At 48.6% G+C, this 25,623-nt stretch overlaps 1 protein-coding gene across 3 annotated transcripts in view; it reads left to right on the forward strand.

Moving 5' to 3' along the window:
- Positions 1–25,623, forward strand: part of GRIK4 (glutamate ionotropic receptor kainate type subunit 4) — a 183,544-nt gene that overhangs the window by 82,935 nt on the left and 74,986 nt on the right. The window lies entirely within an intron of this gene.

Below are 25,623 nucleotides of genomic sequence, written 5' to 3' on the forward strand. Positions count from 1 at the left end.
ATGGAAGATGTTCTCCGTGGTTCAGTGCTAGAGGGATAAGACAGGATCTCTGAGGGAAGTTTAATCCCCTCCAACAGATTGGTTTGTGTCCACTTAGGGGTGTCACCAGTGCATGTCCTGTCTTCATACACCTTCCAGCCCAAACAGCACCTGTGGGGAGATGGCACAGGAATTCAACAGGGTCTGGCTGAGCTTTTCACTCAGGCAGAAAATAAATTGGCTGCTGCCGCTGTTCTCCTCTTCTAAATTGGCCGTGCCTGGAACAGGGCCAGCTCTTTTTCTTTCTCTGGGAGACACCCATTGCTTCTCCAGGGAGATGTGGGAGTGGACCCGGGGAGCAGGATTGGCTGGTGGTTTCAGCGAGCAGCGGGATGCTGCCAAGGTTAATTGCATCCGGCTGAGCCGCCACCAAAACCCAGCGTTTGGGGATGAAAAACTACCACAAAGCTGGAGCCCTGGGGTTGCAGCAGCCTGTGCCCTGGGCTTGCTCACATCCTGCCTCTCCCTCTGGGCCGGGGTGAGGTGTCTGGGCAGCAGATAACACAACAGGCTCACACACATCCATCCCCGGGCTCTCCTGCGGGGGGAACATTCCAGCGCTGATGAGCCCGGGAATGTTATCACTTGTGCCTCTGATGGGCGAGCACACGCTGCAAACTCCGGCTCAGAGGGAATCCGATGCCTTCAAAGGCTGCACGAGCCCCTTAAAGAAAATGAGCTCTTAGCAGGAAGTCTAACACCGAACAGAAGGCTCTTTATTGACCACGGGATGCTGCTTTCGGGAGGGTTCTGCAGGTGGCTGGGTGGTGAAACAGCTTGGGTCGCTCTGGATTGTGTTTTTGGGGTTTTTTTGGTGTTTTTTTTTTTTTTTTTCCAGACAGTTAAGAAACCAATAAAATTAAATTGGTAGAACTGCCTAATGTGATTACAGCAAGATGGGGAGAAATGTGGTTTCATTAGATGTTGTTTTGAAGCGGGAGACTGTCATTTTGTGATGGAAAACTGAGATGACAAGGAGTACTGGTATTTGAAGTGCCTTTTTTTAAGAATGACCTGCTCTGTCTTTTTGACATCAAACATATGTATGCAGAAAGAGAGCACTAGTTTGTGTGTTTCCTGGTGCAGCTCCATTTTTAGTCTGAAGTTTTCTATCAGAGAAATTCATGAGGATGGGGGAAAAAAAACCCTCTTGGGTAAAAGTGCTTGGATGTGTTGGTTATAGTGAGGCTCACGTGCTAAACCTGGACTTGAGCTGAGCCCACAGTTCTGTGCAGTTGTAGCAGCTCCTTGACCCCGGGCACAGCCTGCAAATTCCAGCTGGAATAAGGAGTCTGGGTTGTCAAGGTGGTCTCTTTTCCACTGTCACTTGCTGGGAGATGCAAAACTTGCCCCTTTGGTGCCACGTGTACCTGCCTTTTCCAGGGAGAGGCCTCAAAGCTGACACTCAGCTCCCCTCTGGTTTCTTTGCCTCCTGGCTCTGATCTCGCTGTTGGTTATTAAATGATTCACAGGGACTTCCCACTGCCCCTGGGATGCTAATTAAAAGATTTCCAGCCTTGGAAAAAAAAAATCCCTTTGCGCTGTCGGTGTTCTGCAAGGAGCTACAAAGCAGGTTGGTGTTTGTGCTATTAATCCCCCGGGTTCTCCAGGGGACCTGCACTGGCTGGAGCCACTCACAGATTGATTTTTCCTGGTGGTCAGAAAAAAAGGGAAATGCCATGTGTGATACCCCTTGGCCAGGAGGTGAAATCTGGGAGGGAAGTGGAATTTCTGATGTCCCATGGCCAGGAGATGAAATCTGGAAGCTCGTGGATAGAAAAGCACCAAGAAGGACAAGGAGGGAGAAAGGCCCAGATCTTATTATAGCAAAGATTATATGCCATCAAATAAATAACACTGATGGAAAATGTAGGAAATGACTAATGTTGCAGCCAGAGTAATTGTTTGGAGAACTGGCATTTCTAGTATGAAAAGATTTAGAGTGAGCTTTCAGTAAATAAAGGAGAAATTGGCCCTGAAGTTCAGGGCTAAGATTTGGCAGCTGAGATTGAAAAAGGAGGTGGTGGAGGGGGAGAGGTTGTTTCAGGTACTCTAAGGAAAGAAAATAATTTTTCAAGCTGCATTTCACTTAATTGAATACCAACCAGAAGGGCTGGACTAAAAAAAAAGAGACCAAGCATCACCTCACCAGGGCTGCCTGTGGCACCCAGCCCTGGCCATTGGAATCCTCCACATCCCTGAGGATGCAATCCCACGTCATTATAACCTCAGTCCCCCCTTTTTGTGCTGTAAAATCATTAGCTAATTTGCTGCTGGGGCAGTCTCTGGTGTGAGGCTGCTTATGCAAGGTTTCCTTGGAGCTCTCTGTGCGTGTGGTGGCTTTTCCAAGCAGTGGATGCTTCCCTGGGATTAGGTCCTTTCCTTCAGGGGTGCTGGGTAGCCAGGGCAAGGTGGAAAACCCTTTGTGATGGGACTGTTTTATAGTAGTCTGTACCTGGGGTTTGAGGCTGTCTAGGAGAGCATGTTTGTGTAAACTAATGATCCCGTTTTCCTGCTGCCTTTGTCCTCCTCGTGATCTTTCTGCTCCCTTCTCCAGCAATACCTTTTCCACTGGGTTACATCAAAGTGCAAAGCTCTGGGGGTTTGAGCAAGTTAGTGAGTCTCAAGGCACTGAAAACCTGAGGAAATGGGATGCCATCAAAGATCAGCTTCTGACCTCGTGCTCGAAGGGTTTTGCCCATTAGGGGTGTGGATGGGTGCAGGAGAAGGGCTTTGTTAAGGGAAGCAGAGCAAAGCCAAGCCAGGTTCTAATGAGCTACCATGTGGAGCTTTTATAAAGGTCTGTGGAGCTGTTTGTGGCTTCCAGAGTGTGGCAGGGGTCACCTTTTTCTCCCTCATTTCTCCCCAGCTTCTTCTGGTCAGGATCAAGAGAGCAGTGTAATGTTGAGGGCACAGGTCTGGACGTGGACCCTCAGGTTCAGGTCCCAGCTGTGCCTTGGATTTGTGCTGGGACCAGACTGGGTATGGGGCCAAAACCACTGGGAGCCTGATACCAAGAGCTCAGGGTGTGCAGAAGCTGGCAGGACACAGGGGGAAAACCTGTGGTGGTTTCCATTCAAGGCACACTCTCTTTGCACCCCTCATTCTTCAGTGGGAAGAGCAGCATTCCCAATGCCTGCCCCCTTAGGGATGTGTCCAGGGAACCCGTGGAGCAGAGCTCCAGGCTGCTGACACTCTGATTAATACTGCAGCAGGGCTTGTTGTGCTGGAGAAGAACCTTTCCTCCAGAGACATTAAATATTAATAGCAGCAATAGAGACACAGATAAACAAGAGCGAGTTATAAACTTCATTTTGAGGGCATCGCCGTTAACTCTGGCGAACTCCTGCTGCAACCAGCTCAGGAACGTGGGCCAGAGACTGAGACTGTGTTTAAACCTCCGGGTTTCCACCTAGAACTTAAAGTTCCTGACTCTGCCCTGCAGGAAAAAACCTCCCTACCCATGATCAGGCGAAGTGGCAGAGTCTTTAACCTGCCTCTTGCGTGGTCAGAGCTTCCCCAGCAGCCTCTGTCGGTGCTTTGTGCTTTCTTCTTCCACCTGAGTGCCTCTGGTCTGCTCAGGAGTTTGTCCTACGAGGTTCCTGGGCAGCTGAAAACTCCCCTTCAAGAATCAGTCAGGGATTTTTAGCCTCCTGTCTTGCCAGGTGGTTCTACCATCAGGACAGGGAGGACATTCCAGCCCTGCTGGAGACAGGGGTGCTTTGGGAGGATGAGGAACGCTGTGTGGTTGGAGCTGTGGGTGTTCAGGTCTCCCTGTGGAGCATCCCTGACCCTTGCAACGTGGATTTATCTGAAAATCCTCATGACATATGGCGGTGGTTTACAAATCACACAGGATTTCACATGTTTTAAACTTGCCATTTAATGGTGGGAATATCTGAGGGTTTTTGGGATGATAGGAGCTGTGTGGGCTGGGCACTCATCACATAACTCCAGGAGTTGGGCATATAGGAAAAGCACTAAATACTTCCAGTGCAAACTGGGAATCAGTAACGAGCACTGTGTTTACTACTTAAGCAGCTTTCAGATGAGAAATGATTGTAAACTCATATTTTAGTAATGCAAAGTATTATTGACTGAATTCAAAGCGAGATCGTTTATAACGTGTCAAGTCAACTTTTCTGCTGTAATTTATATTGGATTCTTCTTCCCAAGGGGTGGGAATGGGGGATGCAGCTGCTGGCTGATGTGTCACACTGCAAGAGGCTGCTTTTTGGTGTTTTATAGGGTTTTGGGTGCCCTTTTGCACATCATTATTTAGGGAGGACCACTGGGATCTGGAACATATAGGGATCTCAGAGCTGCAGGAGCCTTTGGACCAGGCTGCCAGTGCATAAAATGCCTCTTTAAGCAGGTCTAGAAGCTGCTTCTGGTTGAACAATGTGAGGTTGGAGGGAGGATTCCAGCTCCTGCTGCAAAGTGAGACGATGAAAAGCCACTTGTACAAACCCACCTGGGCAATGATCATCTCAGAGGTGACTTGGGAAACTCCAGTGGAGCAGAACTGTGGAGCTGCCCAGCTGTTGGCACACAGAGCAAAGGAAAATCAGAATAATTAATGTAAAAGAAAACAAACCCCAACCAATGGCTGCAGAGGGAAAAGAGCAATAAAATGAGCACTGCTCTGCCATCCAAAGGCTGACCACGGGGGTTTTAAATCCCCTCTTAATAGTGTATGCAGCAGCCAGGAAAATCAGACTGGGAATGTAAAGGTTTAATATTAGGAAAAAAAAAAAATCAGGCAAATAAATCTTTATTTCAAAATTTGCTCTCATTGTAAGAGATTTATATTAAGTTTCTTTTCTTAATGCCACTGGGACAAACATAGTTTAATCACTGGATTTTAGCATGGCCAGGCTGCAAATGTTGAGGTGGTATTATTTGCTCAGATCTTTTCAAGCATTAACAGATGGTGAAGAGAAGATATGGGGTTTTTTTGGTTGAAGATCTAATTAGTCCTTATACACACACAGTTCTGTCCTTTGTTCCTGGCCCCTGGCAGCTTCCTGCCCATTTCCCTGCACACTCTTTGCAGCTCATGGAGCTCCAATTTCCCCCTGATGAAGACAGACAAGTGTTTTACAGGATTGGATGGCATACTTAGGAAATGGCCCTCATCACTTATATTTATGTTCTTAATTCACTCCTCAGTGGTAACTGGCGATTGTACAAGGCCCCTGTCATCTCTCCTGCTTAGAGCACAGGAATATAGTTTGTCTTAGCATGATTTATGGCAGCAGGACCTTAAAGGTAATTGAGATTGCTGCAGCAGTTTCTTGAGGAAATGCTGAAGGGTGTCCTGGGTGGTGGTGGGGAAATGAAAAGTGCAACGGGCTGCAGGTGAATCTCTGACTCCTTTTTTTTTTTTCCTTGGGCTCTGCAGTGTTGGTAGAAACATCTACCTGTGCAGAACATGTGCCTCCACCCCAGGGAGACACACAACCACCTCCTCCTGCACGGTATAAAGCTCAGTGTCTTTTTCTTGAACGAGACAGCTTAAAAGGGGAGGAAAATTATGGAGCCAAGTGTTTGGCTAATGCTCGCTTTCAATGCACCAAGACTGGCTGCCATAATTCCTTCCAGGATGGCTTTGGGTGGCGTGGCTGGGAGATGGATGGGGCTATTGTGAACACCCTGATGGCAGTTCAGCAGCGTGGAGTCGGGGGGAGAGGGCTGTGAATCTCTTGGAAGTGTCTTTCAGCCAAGATGCCACGTAGAGGACAGATGTTGTGCCAGGTTAACGGCGGGTTTTTATCAATCCATTCCCCCCTGGGTGGGACCTGTTGGCAGATTGCTGCTGTTTGTTGGCACTGTGGCACCAGAACCCTCTGCCCCCAGAGCCAGTGACATTTCCAGGCTCCCTCGAGAGCTCTGGTGTCACCTCTCTGTGTGCTCAGTGTTAGCTGGATAAAGGGATTTGTGCTTTAGTTTACCTTTCTAGGAGCTTGATCTCCCCAAACTTTCCGATTTGGAGCTCAGCTATTGATACCCCCCCCCCCCCATTAAAGTAGATATTAGGAAAAGTTTCCTCACAGAAAAAGGGTTGTCAAGCACTGGAACAGGCTGCCTAGTCCCCATCCCTGGAAATGTGGAAAAAAAAATAGGTTTTCTCCCCTTTCCCTCTCAGGGATCCAAGTCAGGAAGGCTTCGCGAGCTGACAGAACTGGCTTTTTAAAATCCATTGTGAGCATGTTGCACACTTCCAGTAAAAACAAGAGCATTAACAGTAGCCATGCCTGCAGCCTGAGTTATTGTAATGCCATTTGTCTTGGTTATTGCAAAACATAACCTGGTGCAGAGCTTTGCTGAAGGGATCATAAAGTTTGTGTGAAAAGAGCTGGAAACCAAACAGAAAAGGGGTTTACAGAAAAAAAAAAAAGTAATTAAATAGGCTCTGGCTGAGAAGTGGGGCACGAAGGAGGGATGTGGCTGTTGGATCCGTAGCAATGCTGATGTTTTTGCTTCTCCCACTGCTCCTTTTCCATGCTGCTGGAATAACCTGCCTCCTGGTGTTCCTGGGCCCCACAGGTGTGTGCCCAAATGAAGGTGCCATCCCTCAGAGCACTGTCTAGTTCCTGCAGGGTGCACAGGACACCTGGGTTGGGGAGGAAACCAGATGTGTTTGGGACAGATGTGTTTGGGATAAATGTGTTTAGTGCCAGGTGATGGGCTTAATCCACGTTTTCCACAGGATCCTCTGAGGTCTTGTGCTCTGTCTTGAGTGCCAAGTGATGGGCTTAATCCATGTTTTCCTTGGGCTGCTGTGAGTTCTTGTGCCCTGTGTTTAGTGCTGACTGGTGGGGTTAATCCATGTATTCCATGGGATCCTGTGAGCTCTTGTGCTTATGTTTTCCGTGGGATCCCGTGAGTTTTTGTGCCCTGTCTTTAGTCCTGCCTGATGGGCTTAACTCATGTTTTCCATGGGATCCTGTGAGGTTTCGTGCCCTGTCTTTAGTCCTGGCTGATGGGCTTAATCCATATTTTCCATGGGATCCTGTGAGCATCCCCCAAGCCCTGTGAGCATCCCCCTTGCCAACCTTCCTTTCTCACCCTCCTCCTCCTCTCAGGACCTGAGGGGCTTCTGGCAGCCCCTTGGAGCCATTCCCAGGGGCAGCAGGCGAGGAGGGGAGGAGGAGGGGACCAAGAGGGAGGGATGAGTGCTGGCATCTGCAACGTGGCTTCATCCCTGGGCAATGCCAGGAGGCAGCAGGGTCAGTGCTGCGGAGCATCCCTCACCCTGGTGCTCACTGGGCTGATTGTGACTCTGGGTGAGGTGATTTCCAGGAGGGCACCAGCGAGATTGAGAGCTGGGAGCCCCCTCCACCCTCCCCAGGTGCTCCTCAGAGGGGCAGGGAGCAGTGAGGGCCCCCAGAAAGCTGCTGGCAAACGGGATGTTCCCATCCCGGCTCCAGAGCATACGGAGGAGCAGCCGGGCGCTGTCCAGCAGCTGAGGAAATTAAAAGCGTGGCATGCACTCAGGGAGCAAGGGCTCTGGCACGGGGCACAGCCAGGCTGTGCCATCTCCTGTGCCAGGGCTGTGCCCTGGCAGTGCCTCTGTGCAGGACACAGGGAGGTGACACGGTGCTGACACCCTGGCCGAGCATCGCGCTGGGCTGGCAGCACTCAGGGGTCACCCAGGGGGGTTTGCCCTGTCTGAGGGTAAGACAAGCTGGCACAAGGAGCCATGGGAACATCCAGCCTCCTGCTGCTCCTTGCTTAGTCGCTGCTGAGCTGCCCAGAACTCCTGTCAGGCAGGAAGACAGGCAGCCTCATCCTCCTGAGCTGTGTGGTGCCAGGCTCTTGCAGCACCTCAGAGGGTCTGCATTTCCCCAGAACCTCTGAGGAATTGCATTTCCCCAGCACCTTTTTTTTTTTTAATTGTCTCGTTTTAACCCAGCTCTGAGGTAGGTGCAGGGTTGAACTCCCACGCTTTAATGTAGACCCATTGCAATGGAGTTATATTAAATGGGAAATAATTTCCTCGTTTGGAGCGTTCTTGGTGACAGTGGCATTCAGAAGCCGAGGCTGGTTGTGATTCAGAGCTGGAGATCTGGCCCAGGTCAAGTGCAGAGGAGTGTCTGTAATTACACCTACAAGGAAAAGTATTTTCCTTTCATCACTGTTGGGCTAATTACCTTTGTCACTGGTAGTCCTGCTCCAGAAATCAATAAAGAACGAAGCTTTGCTTCGAGAGAAGGTGCATTTCTACAGTCTTCCCTTGGCCCTGCAGCAAATAATAGTAATAACAAATCTATATTTCTGCTTTTCTTGTTTCCTGTTATCTGGATCTCTTTAGCAAGATAACACAGGGAGCAACAAAAGTGGTGTTCTCTCGTTTTTTCCTTCTGTCCATGTGTTTTCATATTTTTAAATTAACCTTATCGACCCATGTATTGCAAGCTTGGCTCTGCTGGCTCCTGGCTGCCTGAGAAGTGGCTGGTAGTGCTCTGCTGTGCCTGCTGCCTCTTCTGCCATGGGTTTTTGCTCCTAAAACCACCAGATCAGAATCACAGAATCCCAGACTGGTTTGGGTTGGAAGGGACCTTAAAGCTCACCTTGTTCCACCTCCTGCCACGGGCAGGGAAACCTTCCAGCAGAACACTCAGCTTGGTGCACTTCCATACATGGGGATAAAGTGTTCACCAGCATCATGAGGATTTCCACCTTTTTATCATCAAACCCCAGCACTTTCTCCCATTTCTGTCCCCAGCTCTGTCTCTCACCCCCTTTCCCCTGTCTCTGATGGAGAGTTGAAGCTGAAGCTCTGGAGGGCATGTGATTATTATTATTTCTCCTTTTTTTTAGTTCTTTAAGCAAGCAATATATATTCAAGACTAAAAGACAGTCAGGAAATGAAATTGCTGGCAGTGCTGCTGCTTGGTGGGGAAACTGTTTCTGTCCCTGCTAATTGAAGAGAGGGGTCCTGCTCTCAGCTCTGGGGTGTCTGAGGTGGGGTCACAGAAACAGCATGAAAACAAGGGAGAAGAAAGGAAAACTAACCAGGGAAAGCCTCTGAAGGTGTTTGCATCTTGGGTGTGTTCAGGTTTTTCCCTGTCCTAACACCTGGAGCAGCTGGGCACACGCCCAGCCCTGGATGTAGGATTGTGAGCAGGAAAACTGCTGAGGAATCCCCCCCAACCCCAGCCCAGGCTGTGTGTGGCCAGTGGATTAACTGCAGCAAGGGATAAGCCTCCTCCAAAGCCTTCCAGAGGCTTCTGTGGCCCCGTGTAAGCTGACAGGCTCTTAATAGAGGGATATCCCTGCCTTTCCCATGATATGGAGCTGATGTGCTTTGGCTGCCGGAGAAGGGTCAGGGCACAGTGGGAAGAGGTGAAATCCCACTCAGGCTGCAAGTCCTTCATCCTCTCCGTGGGAAAGCAGAGGGTTTTTCTGGCTTCCCCTGCAGACAGAGCTCTGGGGCCCTGGCAGATCCGTGCCAGAGCCCTGCAAATCTGCCTGTGTCTCCCCGGGGACGGGAGGAATTAGGAACCGTCAGGTTAAATAAGCTCTTTTTGGAAAGGGAAAATCCTGAGAGCGAATGAGCTCAGAAACTTTAAAGGCAGGGATTGAAGCTTCTATTGCTGTTGATTAATTTGACGTGAAATACAAAGCGTGGGGACGGGAGGGGAGTTCTGGAGTGGCTTCAGGAGTGTCTCTGAAGGAAGGGCACTGCAGTAGCCTGCAGGCGACACGGAGATGAGCTCTGTGAGGGCTGGGTGAGAGTGGAAGGCTGGCAGCTTTCTGGCCAGCTCCTGAAAAAGCACCTCAGGCAGCTGGATGCTACATTGGAAAGGAAAAGCCAGGAAGGACCTCAGAATACCTGCTGGCTGAATCAGGGAATCCCGGGATCGTTTGGATTGGGGAAGATCCCCAAAATGATCAAGTCCAACTCTTGACCGGTCGCCACCTTGTCACAAGTGCCATGTCCAGTTGTTTCCTTAATACCTCCAGGGCTGGTGACTCCACTGCCTCCCTGGGCAGCCCCTTCCAATGCTTAGCAACCCTTTCTATGAAGAAATTCTTCCTGATGTCCAACCTGACCCTCCCCTGGTGCTCTTTGAAGCCCTGTCCTCTCGTCCTGTGCCTCTCTGGCTGTCTTGGGGTGGTTGGGTTGATACTTCAGACTCTTCTTTTGCTCATCTTCTGAAAACTCTCACCCCTGGGCTCATCACCCAGCCCTGCTCTGAAGGGAGAGCTGGATGTGCCCCCAAACCTCCTGCTCTCCTCCTGATCAGTGGCTGGGAAGGTGATTTTTATCAGTGCAAACCATCAGAGCACAGCGCTGGGAAAACGCAGGAGAGCTTTATGTGTTCTCTTGAAAACCACGTTAACGTGACAGTTTTAAATAAAATAAAGGAACGGGGCTGGAGGTGAGAAAAAGCACATATATAATTTCTCAGTTACTGCTCCCAAAGCTTTTTTCAAGTTGAGTGTTTTCCCCTCTGATGTGTGAAATCTGAATCTGAATCCAGGCTTTCTCTGCTCCCTCCCTGTTGACCTCGTCAGAAACGCTGAATGCAAGAGGGAAAAAAAAAAAAAGAACAATAAATTGCTTTATGTACCTCCAGACAGGCAGACCCTGCACTTACCCTCACAGAGAGCCTTTCCCATCTGTTACCTCGCTGGGCTGCCTCCAGGTTACCTCAGCAAGAGAACCTAATTGAGGCGATGTCATGTCAGGAGAGAATGATACATCCATTCTCACACAATCACTTTTGTAACCTGTTTCACTTTTCAGCAGAACTACACTGGGCTTCGTGTCTTGCAAGGTTTTGTTGTTTGGTTTTTTCCCCCCCCCTGTCATCTTTCCAGTAATAATCTCCTTTCATAGTATTTTTCATTCACACGCAGGCAAACACTTCTGTGTTGTCACTGCAACACAGCCCAAAGTGACTGTCCTCTGCGTGGCCACGTGTGCTGGTGCATAATGAGGGAGAATCTCTGCTGTTGGAGCAGATGAAGTGTGTGTGAGAACAGAAGGATTATCCCCTTGCAGGGAGATGACACGAGGAGACTAATGGGAGGGTTTTAACAGCAGTTAGAGACTTAACTGGCTGTGAGCATTCCCTTCCTGTCATTATAGTGCCAGGTAGGGAGCTGGTGTGTGTTCAAAAGTTGTTCCTGAGCCTGTCCTGAGCGTGTTCTGCTCTCCTGATGGCTGGGGCTGAACCTCTGTGGGTTTGAAGCACCTTTGTAGCACAGGAAGAGTCGCTGGTTAATTCGGCTGCCTCGGTTCGCTCGCTCCCTTTGGAGGCACAAGACAGGCTTTTAAATGGATTAAAGTGCTTTAAAATGGATAACTGGTGGGTTAGAACTGGAGAACTTGCCTGCAGAATGGGTCATAGGTGGTGCTGGGGTGCAGATGAAACTCTCCTGGCAGCTCAGTCCTGGCGAGGAGCAGCAAATGGGAGGGTTTGGGGCGATGGTTTTGGCTGGGGGTTCCCTCCATACTTTTCCTGGAGTATTCCAGGGAATCCCTTTGCAGCCAGGAGAGGATCTGGCCCAGGCAGCCCTGCTCCTGCCTTTGGGTGGATTAAAGTGCTTTAAAATGGATAACTGATGGTTTAGAACTAGAAAACTTGCCTGCAGAACAGGTCACAGGTGGTGCTGGGGTGCAGATGGAACTCTCCTGGCAGCTCAGTCCTGTCTAGGAGCAGCAAATGGGAGGGTTTGGGGGTGATGGTTTCGTTTGGGGTTCCCTCCATACTCTTCCCCGAGTATTCCAGGGAATCCCTTTGCAACCAGGAGAGGATCTGGCCCTGACAGCCCAGCTCCTGCCTTTGGATGTTTTAAAATGGATAACTTTGGATAACTTGCCTGCAGAACGGGTCACAGGTGGTGCTGGGGTGCAGATGGAACTCTCCTGGCAGCTCAGTCCTGGCGAGGAGCAGAAAACGGGAGGGTTTGGGGTGATGGTTTTGGTTGGGGGTTCCCTCCATGTTTTCCCTGAGTATTCCAGCAGCCAGGAGGGGATGTGGCCCCCACAGCCCAGCCCAATCCATGCTCAGAGACCCTTCTGCCCCAAGAGCTTTCTCACGGCGCTGTTCATCCCGTTCCCGTCCCTCTCCCCCCTTCTCCCAGTCAATATTAATAACCAGCAGTGGGGTGGGAGTGGGAGCTGTGTTTATCCCGTGCGTGCCAGGCAGACAATGAACCTCATCCTGCCCAGATGGCACAGGCTCTCCTCCAAGCTGATAAACAGGGGCTGGTGCCATTGAAACGGGCCCAAACACGGCGAGTTACAGTGCTAGTGTGGTGATTCCAGCGCCTCCAGTGACCATCTGGACACACAAACTGATTTCCTATTTGGATAATAAAGCCTCTCCTACGTCTCCAATATTAGCCATGTATGGGGATGCTAATTGATTTAATTGAGGCTCTCAGTGCTGGGCTGTGGGCACTGCCAAGCTCTGCAGTGTGTAGGTACGTGGTGGGTTTTTAACGCCTGTTGGAGGGGAGGAAATCGGGGTGTGCGTGCTCTGCTTTGGAGATTTGGGGAAGGGAAGGCTCTGGGAGGTTCTGGAGTCTGGATGGGGCAGCTGCTGAGCTCCCCTAAGCAACAGGACAGAACCTCGCTGCTCTTGGTAGGGCTGGAGTTCTCGTTATCTTCTCAGATGATTTTAAACAAAACTTGTCTTTTCGGGTTTTATTTATACATGTACGCACACAAACACGTATTAGAGTTTGGGTAGATTAAAAATAAGCTCATGCCCAAGTGAATAATATCCTTTATTTTGTGAGTAGCATTTTGCAGTTTTGATCCTGAGCCGTGGTCCTGCACAGGTTCTCAAACACTGAAGAAAACCTGCACTGAGAGACTTCCAACGTAATGGGAGCCCTCTCTGCACCTTAAAAAAACCTCTTTGCTGGGCTTGAGAAGTCTTAATTTTTTTGAAAGACACCAGTTTTGGCCTAAAAGACACTGTGAGGTGGTTTTGTGCCAAAAAATTATCCCAGTCTGTCTCTTTCACCCCCCCTTCTATGACCTTTTTCTACTAAACAAACAAAAACAGCAAAAGAGCAAACCCACAACCTTGCAACAAAGTTATCCCCCTGAAGAAGTGGCAAAAAGTGACCTCTTGCAGCAGTGACATAATCAGAGCCAGTTGTATCAGAAATTATTCCCAGATAACCTCAGGCTATTACTTAGTGCTGGGTAATATTCCTGATTATTTATGTGCTTCCTTATGTTAAGGATATGTAGTGGTGTTTCCTTGGAAAAGCATTTTACCTCTTCCACTGGAGCTTTTGCCATTCTTCAGGGAAATATTTTGGATTTTTTTTTCTCTCTGTGCTTTCTCTTGTTTAAAATAGGAGGGATGGAGTGGATTTTGTTGCCTTAATTTCCTGTTGATTCTGCTCCATCCAGATTCCTCATTAACTGGTTAATCAGGAACATGGGAAACACAGCCAAGTGTTTTTGTTTTTGTTTTTTTTTTGTGAAAGGCATGTTGGGTTTGGAGGGAGTAAAATAGAACAGCTCAGAGGAGGCACCTGGAAACCACCAAATTATTGGCCTTTTATCCCAGTAGGCAGCTGATTGGGGAAGGGAAATGATGATGGTTCTGGGAGCAGGGATGGGAATTCCAAAAGATGGGAGAGTTTAAGTGTGTGGCTTGGACTGGGCTCCTGGGGGGGGGGATCATGGGAACAGCAACAACAATCAGCTGGGGAGTTTATTCCATTTTTCCAAAGGGTGGAGGCTCCTCTCCTCTGGCTCCCACAGGAAACTGCAGGAATCCTCTTCCCTGATGTCAGTGCCTTGTTAATTAGACTTGACAGATGATAATGAGGGAGAGGCTGGAACTGAGCAAGGGTAGAGGGAATGTCATCACTCCAGGGAGGGAGGGGAGGAGAGAGCACAAAAGTCCAAGATGTCCAGGAGTTCCATGAGGTAACTCAGGGGGATTAATCTTTGCCATTTCCACCAGAGGTGGGAAGTGCAGGGGAAGATCAGTAACCCCGAGGTGGGCAGCCTGTTTTTTAATTTCAGCTCTCACTCATGGCTTGGTCTTGCTGTTAAACCATTTGTGAAAATGAGGTTTTTTTTTTTTTGGTTGGGGGATCCTCCTCTTTGGAGGGTGTTAAGGAGGAGAGAGCTCCCCTGAGCAAAGGTGGGTGGGGAGAGGGAGGTGATGTGTGGATGATGAGTCTTGATGATGATGATGAGACCTTTTAAGCAGAGTGCAGCACCATTTCCTGGAATTGTGGTCCTGTGCCTCATGCCTAATGCATAATTAGCCTTAATTAGTCTGGAAAACATTCTTTTTTGCCTTTGCTGGAAGGTCAGAGTGTCCTCCCCTTGCTGGATGGACGTGGTGGCCTTGGCAGAGTGGGCAGGACCCCAGCGATGCTGGCACTGCACCACTGGAGGGGAGAGATTAACTCCTTGGAACAGGTGAAATCCATGGATTTTCCCCCCTCAGGGGCAGGGTTGGTGTCTGAATGCCACTGCAGAGTTGGGCTGTGTCCATATTCTGCCTCAACTCCCCGTGAAATGCAGGTGACAGCACTTTTCTCACTGCTGAGAGGCGGTGGCAGAGTTTCAAAGAGTCCTGTGCAGCCAGTTGAGAGCTGCAGTCTCAGCTGCCCTGTGACTGTGGAAGGAGAAGAAGAGCCTTGTTTCTCCTCCTCAGATCACACAGAAGTGGTGCCTGGCAGTTGCATTTGTCGTGGGCTCAAAGGAGGATGCTGTGTGCCAGAGGCAACGTTTTCCCTGTGCTCACAACCTGCCCGGGCACCCGGCTCTGTCACCTCAGGATGAGTTCAGAATCCCTCTTCAGCAGAGTCACCCTGTGATCCTCACTGCAAGGCTTCAGGGAAGGCAGAAATCCTCCCATCACAGCCCCTTCTGATGTGTGTCTCCTGATTGTGGGAGACACAATTTTTTTGGTGTGTGTGTGTGTGTGTTTTTTTTTTCTTTCTGTGTATTTTTTTCTTGTAATTACCAGGAAACTGCCTGAAAAAAAATGCTTTTCTCTCACTGGCAGGAGCACAACACCCACTGATGAGTCAGGGGAGGAAGAGCTCCTATTTAACTAGAAAGGATATTGGGGGAAAGGAAGGGGAAGAATAGCTGCCAGAGAGTTGTGGGATGAATGATATTTGTTTAAAGACACATTAGAAGATTAATGCTGGAAGTTAAAGCATGAAAACAGCAGGGCCTAAGTGTGGTATTAATGGAACCCATTTTCATTGTCATCTCCTGCAGGAACTCTTTGGAAGTACAGGAGGGGGAAAATCACTTTACAATAATAACTGTTATTTATATAAGAGAACAGCATTGGATGTATCAAAATGTGAGGTTTCAAGGTAATAACTGGACCCTCACAATCATTGTTATCCATTTAAGAGATAATTCTGGGATGGAGAAGAGATGGAGGAAATAGCCCCAGTCCTGTGACCGACCCTAAATGAAATTTATTTTATTACTGTTGTTATTAGTCTGTTCCCAATCTGGTAAGATTGTGTTAGGAAAAAGGGAGAAGACTGGAGGAGATGAAGGAGCTGGTAAATCATCCTTGCAGAATTTTCTGGGGCCATCTGATGGGCTCATCAGAGACTTGGAGCCTTATCTCCAGAGTCTCCCTCCACTGTGACTCTGCTCCACGGGCAGGAAATCTGCCTTGCACAAAGCTCTTTTGCAGGAATCAGGAAAGATTCATGAATGATTCATGAGGAGGGGTTGGGGGCAGCCAGGGAAAGGATGATAATAATATTCTCCATGTGTCAAAATATAACAATAATTTGACCGGCTCTAATTTTTAATAACCACGGGGTTTGGGAGCAGATGTGATGGATGAGCTGGAGCAGACCAGGGTCTCCCAAGCTGGCTTTTCACTTCAGAGCAACGAGGCCATTCTCTGAAATATTAGAGCTGTGGAAAAACCTCTGAGGGGGCTGTGGGAGGAAGGAGCAGAAAGCTGAAAAAGAGGGGAGAAAGGGTCTGTCCCGTTTTCATAATTCCAATTAGAATAAGTGGTAGACATGAGCCTCAGTTCATCCTGGTTCAGAGCAGGGCCTGAGTGGGAATTTTATCTTTAAACCTCAAGTTTCATGGGGTGAAGCTTTTCATACAGGCCAGGGTTTTTTCCCCTTTAGCTCTCGAGGATGGAGGTTTAAAGTGAACAGAGAGGGGTGGCCAAGGCTGGGGAGGTTTGGGGCTTGGATGGTTTGCTGTCCCAGAGGTGGCCTTGGAAGAGGCTGGGGAGGATGATAAAGCAGCCCTGTTTCTCCAGGCAAGTTCTTCTGGCTGGGCTAATGAAAAAGGATTGGATCCTTGAGGGCAGCTGACACAGCTTGCTGCCTCCAAGATGTTCTCAGTGCTGTGTTAAGACATCTTTTATAGACTTGGAGAACTAGTGGGAACGTGGTGCTGCCTGGGGCTGCCAACCCTGGCTCTTCATGAGACAGCAGCCCCTGGACCACCCACTGGAATACAAGCTGCTTCCAGCCTCCTCACAGAGGGAAAGAGCCTTGGAAAGACCCCCTGTCCCCCTCCCTGGGCTGTGCTTAGGCTTGCAAGTGTCAGAGCACCCGTGGCTGCATTCAGCTCCTGCAGGTGTCCTCCTTTAGGTGGTTAAAGTAGGATTTAATGATGCGAACCATGACTTCAGTTAATCAGTGTAAACGTTGCTTATTTATAACACAAACCAGAGCCTATGGACAGCTCTGTTGTTTAATTAAGCTTATCACTGGGAGCCTGATCCAGTTTCGTGCTGCATTAATGTCACTAATTCAGTGTCCCCTGTAAGCAGCTTCCTCACAGACTGCAGGGGATGTCATTCCCTGCACTCAGCCTGGCTGGCTCTGCTGTGTCTCATTCCTCACCCAGTGTTGGGGCTGATTCCTCCCCAGCCCTGATCCCACCAGCTCTTCCATCACTCTCAACATCCCGGGAGTCTGGAACAGCTTTTCCTTTGGGTTTCTTCACCCTTGTTCACTGAGAGTTTTTTGTGTCTGATTGAATTCACTCTCTGCAGCCGAGCTTTTTTCTTTTTCCTCGCCTTCCCCTTTCCTTTCTTGCTCTTCACTTGCCCTTTTCTGTCTCCGTGTGGCGTGTTTAAAACTTCTCCAGATGCAGGAGAATCCGTAATGAGCTCCCCAAAGCTGAAAGCAAAAGCCATTTGCCTAAAAGTTTGTTCTTTACCTGCACAGAAGAGCCTTGTGCTAGAAACCTTGTGCTAGGTTCCTTGGGAAAACTTTTAAGGATTTTGTGGTTGTTTTCTGCTGTGCCAAGGACTCTCCAGGCAATGTTTGACACCCCACTTAGGGACGGTCTCCAGAGGGTGCTGAGACAAATTGCTTCGAGCGAGGATGTTTCTGTGCATCACTTCAGTCACTTTAGGTCTCTGTAGATCCTTTCTCTCAAAAAGTCATCTAAGAACAAAGTGGGGCTGCTTTTCTTTCTGAACAAGTATAAAAAGTATACTGGGATTAGATGAATTAACTCTGTGCTGCTAAGATGGAGAGAAAGGGAGGGAAAACCATGTCAGAGCCCAGGGAAAAGAAAATTACTGTTTTGCTTTCCCATCCAGAAGTCAGGGAAGAAGTCATCAGGGGAGAAGAATTACAGTGGGCAGAGCATACTAAAGAGGGGGAAGGCAGGAAGACATTAAAGTAACCTATTAAATTGCTGAAGGCTGAGAGGCAAAAAATAAATAAATACAGGCTGTGTAGATTGATCGATATTGGATCTGAAGGGCTTCCACATCTGGTGTGGCAGCTCTTTAGCATCTCATTTCAGTGTGACTCAGCAGGAAAAGTTGTTTGTTCTACCAGTAAAAGAGAGATGAAAACAGTCCTGAGGCACATCAGCCAAGGGCTCGAGTGTCTTTTATAATCGGATCAAACTCTCTCATGTGCTTTAATACATCTGGATCCTCTGCTACAAGGGTGGAGCTTCCAATGTCACCTTTTCCCACCCTTGTTCATCTTCTACTCAGCTTTGCTGTGATCACCTCCTGCTCTTGGGCTGTGTTACCTTCCCTTGCACATCTGTGCACCAACACCTGGGCAGTGTAGGGGTAGGGAGGTGGGAGATGTTGGCAGTGAGTTTTCCTATGGAGCACAGAGAACAGAGGCTCTAAAGGGCAGCTTGATAGGGACAAATTATTCCCTGATTTAGGTGCTCTGAATTACCCTCAGAAGGTCCTGACCCTCTCTGCTGTGAGGGTGGGGAGGCCCTGGCCCAGGTTGCCCAGAGAAGCTGTGGCTGCCCCAGCCCTAGAAGTGTCCAAGGCCAGGTTGGAGCAACCTGGGCTAGTGGAAGGTGCCCCTGAGTGGCAGGTGTTGTAATGAGATGAGCTTTAAGATCCCTTCCCACCCAAAGGTTCCAAACATAGTTTGACTCTTCCACCCCCACTGTGCCCATCCTTGCAGCACTGACCCATTTATCTTCATCCTTGTTTCTTTTAACGTGCTGCTGCTGCTTCTGGGGGTTCCCATCTCCCAGAAGATCCGTACACAGTGCTCACTTTGTCTTCATGATGCACTTGAATGCCTGGAGATTGAAGCACAAGTGTCAGGTTTTGTTGGCAGTGAGTAGAAACGCTGAGGTCCTGCAAGGGTTTTTGGAGTCTCTTGGCATATTAAATCTGTTTATTTGCCACGTGGTCCTGGAAAACCTTGAGGAGCTGCTTTATCTCTTCATGCCTCCGTTCTTCATTCATCACAGGAGAAAGACAAATGAGAGGTGAAATGATTTTTCAATCTCATCTCTTCAAAGGAGTTGTCATATCTGCTATCTACATCCAACATGGTCGATCCTTGTCCTTGGATCCATCTTCCAGAGCTTTGTGACAGCAGCAGTGGCCACTGATTTGTGACACCATTAGAACCAGGGCAAAATGCCTCTGAGTTTTCCATATTAATGAAAGCAAAGCCCTAAATCCCTCAGCACAGCAGCTTTTCCCCCCTTCTCACCCTGGCACTGGGGATGTGTCCAAGGCTGTTTGCTGCCTGTGCAGGAATTAATCAGCTGGCTGGGGAAAGCCTGGACATGGGGCCTGGCAATTCCCTCCTCTGGAATTCGGGCTAAGCTGTGCATCCCTGGGGTTTGCCAGCCTGGGAAGGATCAGGAGGTGGTGCCAGAGCTGTGACATCCTTGAAACAGGGAGATGCTGAAAGAAGAGCAAATGCACTGTAAGTGCTTAGAGACCAGGAAAGGGTTAAGAGGGAAATTGTCACTAAAGCCCCACTTACATAAATGGGAATTCAGTGACTTTAGGGAGACCCTGAATTCCTTTGATCCTGTAGCATGCTGTCTGATCCTCAGCAGGGCGAGAGGAAACAGCCTCAGGTTGGGCCAGGGGAGGTCTAGATTAGAAAAATTTCATCCTGGAAAGGGTTGTCAGGAGTTGGAACAGGCTGCCCAGGGCAGTGGAGGAGTCACCATCCCTGGAAGTGTTCCAAAAACCCGTGGCTGTGGCACTTGAGGACGTGGTTTAGTGGTGAGCAGGGTGTGGTGCTGGGTGATGGTTGGAGGTCTCTTCCAACCTTAACAATTCTGTGATCAGAAGGAGGTTCAAGAAGTGGTTCCCTCTGCAGGAGGCAAAGTGCCAGTCCTGGGAATGCTCCTCTGGTTAAATCCCTGTCAGTCAGTAAACCCCAAAGTGTTGTGTGTGTGCTGGAACAGCCTTGGCTGCCACTGAATCACAGCCCCCTCTGCAGATGGTGTCGGTTTTGTGGTGCTGTAGGTACACAATGTGCTTTTTGTGGGTATCCTCTGGCATCTGGGGCTCTGCAGCAGCTTCTTTTCCTGCTTCCCCATCCCATGGAATGCTCTTTCCCTCATCAGTGCCTCTGCCTGCTCTCCCACACCGAGTCCCACAGCTGCATTATGAATTGCCATCTCTCAAATCCATGATTAGCACTATAAATCCTCGTGGACTTCCCCATTTGTTTTTTGGCTTTTTTTTCCTTTCCCCCCCCCTTAGCTTAGAATTTTACACATTGTTTCTCCCCTCCTCATTCTTTTTTGCTTGCCTGCAAGTGGCACTTGGGGTTTGTGTGGTTATTTTTCTTGTATTTATACTCTCCAATGACTTAATTAAGTTCTTGCCTGTTTCTTGGCCTTGCCAAGTTTATTGGCCCCACCAGGGCTTCCCAGTGCTCTCTTCCTAAAAACCACAGCTGCTGCCAATCACCTGAGACCATGAAAATGGGCAGAAAAAAAACTTCCTTTTGAAACTCAACTTGACATTACTGGAACAAAAGACAGACAGGAGAATAATCTTCCCAACTTCACACGGTGTTTTCAGGCTGGTTTCCTAAAAAAATAAGATTTAGGCACTGAGCCTGACCTCGTGGGGATGGGGGTGTCCAGGCAGTTAGTTTGAATTTTTGGCAAGCTGGGGTCCAGTTTGACAGATGGGCTTTGCAAAGATGCAGGAAATCTGTATCACAGAGCACTGGTATGGATTGCTCCCACTGGGAGAAAAGTTTCAGCGAGGGGAGGAAAAAAAAGGGAGGGAAAAAAAATATAAATCCCATTCCACCACGTGCAGAAACAAGCTCTTGGTGCCTGGAATTGCCTGTTTTTTTGCTGGAGAGTTTCTGAGAGCCCAGGGAGGCTCTTCCCTGCTGATGGTACCAACATTCCTGGGTGGTGCCTGTGGTTCTGGAGTGAGAGGTTTCCCACCGTGCCTTCCTGTCATTCCACTCTCACCTCCTTCCCCTTCTGTCCACAAAACCCAGCCCGAATTTCAGGGCAGGGCTTTGTGTCCATCCTTCCAGACTGTCCTTCCTTTCAGAGCCAGAATCACATTCCCTGACCTTACACCCTCAGGAAGGCTAAATCCCTCATTCCTCCTTGTCCCTGCTTTTCTCTCCTCGTTGTTGGGATGTCTCTTGGCAGGCTTTTCAGGGGATTTAGTGGGACTTACCTGGTCAAAACCACATTATTTGAATACCCAGATCAGGACCTCAAGCCTGGCTTTGGAAATCCAGAGGAGTTTCCCTGTTAAAAGACCTCAGTTTCCTGCCCTGCTTGTGTCCAAGAGGATGTTTTCAGGTTGCTCTGGATGGGGCGTTTCCATTCCAGACCCTTTCCTTACCCCTTTGGGCTCTTTTGCTTCTGTCTCCATGTAAAGGTTCTTTGCTGCTGCCTCGTAGTGGGATTTATATTTGGAAAAGCAGGTGAGGTGAGGAGCCTGGCAGGGCTTTCACCTGGCCCAGAGGGATGATGTTTACTGGGATACAGAGGCTTTGCATCCCAGCCCTGTGACAGGCCCAGCATGATGGACAAACCATCGCCTTCATTCCCTTTTTTTTTTAAATTTTTTTCCTGGAAACTCCAGGTCTCAGAGAATGTAATTCTGATTTTATGTACACAGAGCAGTTAATAAAGAAGATAAAAGAGAGATTGTGTTTCAAGCAGTGCAAACTAAAGCCCTGAGCTGTTTTTATCACATCTCCCCTTCTCTCTCTCCCCTGAATTCACTCTCTCTGGATAACAGAAATGAGAGGGAAGCTCCATTTAAATGCAGATTTCCCATGTTGGCCAAGAGCAACAAATAGCCCTGTGCTGCACCGATCACACAAACATTATCAGGTCTCTTTGTGAAGGAGGTTTGATGTTTTTAGATTTTCCTTTTCCTTGATGAGATCCTCTTCCCTCTCAGAGTAATAGCGCGTTGACGACCTTTTATTTTATTTTTAAGCAGCACTTCAGAGGTTATAATGGAAACACAACCCCACCTGTTTCTCCACTGGAGCTCCACTTGACAGCCCTGTAATGAGGAACTGTGCAAATTCCTGCTCCTCTGCTCTACTGACAGCCTGAAGGGTTGATACCGTATTCAGCAGAGGGGAAAAGGACAAAATAAGGCCATTTTGCAACAATTTTTTAATCACCTGCCCCTGCAGCCTCGTGGTTTTGGGGGCAGTTTGGGGTTCATGACGTGAGGAGGGTCTCCAGTGGTGCAGGAAACGCAGGTGGCTGAGGAAGAGGAAAAGGAGGAAGGGGAGATGTGGGGGTCAGGTTGGACATCAGGAGGAATTTCCTCATGGGAAGGGTTTTAAAGCACTGGGAGGGGCTGCCCAGGGAGGTTTGGAGTGCCCATCCCTGGAGGTGTTCAGGGAATGACTGGATGTGGATCTCAGTGCTCTGGGCTGGGGGACAAGGTGGGGATGGGTCCCAGGGGGGACTCTGATCCTGGAGGTCTTTTCCAACCTTGATGATTCTGTGTTTACAGGATAAATCAGAAGAGATTGTAGATGTGCTCTTAACCTGTCACCTGAGAAATATTGCAGACAGCTTTATATCTTTTTAACTTGGAGGGACAGGTTACAAACAGTGAAATATGTTTGCTAAGCCAGTGCTTTGCCAAATCTGCATCTTCAAGAGATGCCTTGAGATGGAAACTGTGTTTCTGAGTATGACTTCACATCTCGAAGGTACGAAAAGCATCTGAGAAAAACGTAAATAAAAAATGATACTGTTAACAGGGAAAGGTCAGCTGAGCACAGTTTGTTGCAGCAGTGTCTAAACCTCCTACTAGCATCTGTTCCCTGTTATTGTTATAAAAATGCTACTTCATTAGATCCTGCTTGAATCATGAATTAAGGAGTGATGTTGCAGCAAAACCTGCAGTGGGATGGGGCTTGTCAAGGGTGCATCTGTTGAGCCTTGGCTGGTGGCTCTGAGGAGCCACATGGCTCGGGGGGGGGGACGGGGGGATGGAGCCTTTCTGCTTTCTTAGCCCTGCTTGAGAGCCAGCTGAGGGTGGCAAGGGTTGAATTTCAGTGCTGGCTGCTGCAGGGGCTCGGGTGGCTGCTGTGTGCCAGCCCAACTCCAGCAGGACAGCTGCCTCCAGCACCCAGGGCACCCGGGCTGGCAGCGCTGCCCGTGCCCCCCGATGCTGTTCGGGCAGGGAGGAGCAGAGCTGAGCAGCTCAGGGTGAGAAGTTAATGTCCTGCCTCCTCCTGGAGAAGTTTCTCCGGGGTGTGAGGAGAAGAGGCAGAAGGGTTTGAGCATCTGCCCTGCACAGTGTCGTGGATGTGCTCTGGGGGGGGAAATGTGCAGCAGATGCTGCTGCCCAGGCTGGGAATGGTGGAGTTTAAGGATGACACGTCTCTGGGAAGCTCCTTGTCCAGCTCCTGTCTGGACAAAGCACTCACAGGGATCCCTCACACTCTGTTTTGGTAGGGCAGGGCTTAAACTGAGTGCTTTCACACACACATCTCATCACAGGGCATCAATTCCTGCGTCCTCATCCCCCCCTCTGAGGGCTGGAAGATCCCTGAGGTGAGGACTGTCTGTAGGAGAGTCATTGAAATCTGATTTTCCCCTCCCCTTGCATTTCTTTGCCTATCAATAATGGTTCTTGCTGTTAAATCATTAAGTCTGAGTGTTGCATTTGAAATGTGAGTTTGATAGAAATTTAAACTTTGTCACTTGAATATTGATGAACTACAACCCAGCTGCTCTCTCTGCATTTCCAAGGGGATAAACTCTTCTGGTTTGGTGCCTCTCAGGTTTGTGGGTTTGGTGTTAAGTGTAAGGAAAACCTGGGCATATTGACTAGAAAGATAATTATTACTATGTGAAGGATTTTTATCTGTCAAGATCGGAACATCCCATGGGAAAAGATGTTTCCAGCCAATTATTCCAGAGGAAAACTCAGCCTGTGCCAGTCCTTGGTGGCTTCACTTGGATTGTTTGACTCTCAGTCCCTGGGAAATCCTGAGCAGCCCTGAGTTGGGCATCACAGATCCAGGTGCTCCTGGCTCCCTCTGGAATGTTTTCCTCATAATTCACAGAGAAGTTGTCTAGACCAGAGGCATTTATCACGATTGGGAAGACAGGAGTGATTTTTGAGGGCAACAAAGTTCAAAGACTTTGCTGTAAGTCTTCAGGATTAAAGATTTACTTGATGCATCTTCCCATATTTAATAGACAGGAGGAGATGAAAGGGAATTTCTAGAAAGATTTCCGTTCATACTTAATGATGCCACTGTGAGATGAGCTTTGGCACCGTGTCCCAAGACATGAAGTTTTAAAACCAACCTTTTTTTAAACATTAAATGACCTTTTTTCATGCTCTAGCTTTAATAAATAAAGATTAGCTCAGTCTCATTACCTGCTCAGTCCTGAGGGCTGGTTTAATATGTGGTAAAAGTAACCAAAGTGTCCCAAAATGCAAGGGAGCAGATTTTGCTGGTTTTCTATCACAAGCCCCAAAGTTCAAATTCAATCAGAGCTGAGTAAAGAAGAGGGTTTACTGTTGTTATTTTTTTTCAGTTTTCTTTTTTTTCCCCCTCACCTGTAGGGAACTTTTCAAGGTTTCCAAAAAATAAGAACGGAAAATCCCATCCTGAATAGACACACAGAAAAACAAACCTGTTTTTTTTGTCTAGGTGGCCTGGGGAAATAATTCAAAATGCTTTGGTTTCGACTGTTTTATATTTCAAATGTCTTTAACTGCACATTAGTGGAAGTGGATTTTGTTTGAAAACTGGCAATTAGGAATATACTTGAAAACATTTCCCGATTTAGTGATTTTGAAGCTTTTAAATTAGAAACTTAATGAATCTCAGAATGCTGACACACACTCCCCCCCCCCCACTGATCTTTAATTTTACTGTGTCAGCACCTGAACACGAGCAGCATTTTTGGGATGTTCATCACATTCCAGCACACAGATTTAGCCTTTCCTGGGAGCAGGGTTGGAGGGAAAAAGTTTTGTCTGTGAGAACTTTCTTCTCTGCTGCTTCTTTCCTGAAGAAATGGAGTTTTAGCTGCTTGTTGGGACATGTTATTGTCCCAGACATCTGTGTATAGTGCACCACAAATGTTGCTGTGGGGTTCTTTATCAGTGCTTACTTAATTTAGCTCCCACAAAAGCGGGAAAATCTAGGAAGAGAAGGAATTTCTTGAGTATCCTCGGAATATAAAGTGAATCAGGATAGTGTGGAGCACCTCTGCTTCACCAGTGGATTCCACTGCTGAGGCTGGGGCAGGACTGGGACACAGGGATGCTCTGCAGTTTTGTCAGGAGACAGAAGATTCCAGTGGGATGAGCAGAGCAAGGCTGGAAAAAGAGCCCTGAAACGTGGTTGTTGAAACTGGGCTGTGCTTTGAGCTTTGGGGTTGGGTCAAAGTGAGTCTCAGGGGCAGGAAAGCCAAAATAAAAGGAGGCTGGACCTGAGACAGGAGTGTTGGTGGCACTGGAGGGGGATGGGGAGCAGTGAGGACCTTCCTGATACAAACCAGCCCTCTGAGGGCTGTTCTCAGTCCCACCTCTAGCACAACATCTCTGCTTCTCTACCAGGTACCCCAGTGAGCTCTGTCTTCAAACAGTGGCTGTCCTGCCAGCCCTTGCTCTCAGAACTCAGGATACCTCCAGTTCAGAACTGTTTTCAGTTATTTCAGGCTTTATTTTGGGTTTCAGCTGATTTTCCTTCTAAAAAAACCCCCAAGCCAAACGTGCTGCAGCCCAGTGCCACGTTCCAAAGCTTCCCCAGGGCTGCTGCCCTGAGTTCCCCATTTCCCTGCCACCCAGCCCAGCAGAGCCCCACTAATCCCTGCCCTGCTCACCTGTCTGCTCCAGCCCCTGAGCA

This window comes from Chiroxiphia lanceolata, chromosome 23 (assembly GCF_009829145.1).
Source record: "Chiroxiphia lanceolata isolate bChiLan1 chromosome 23, bChiLan1.pri, whole genome shotgun sequence".
Classification (NCBI taxonomy): Eukaryota; Metazoa; Chordata; class Aves; order Passeriformes; family Pipridae; genus Chiroxiphia; species Chiroxiphia lanceolata.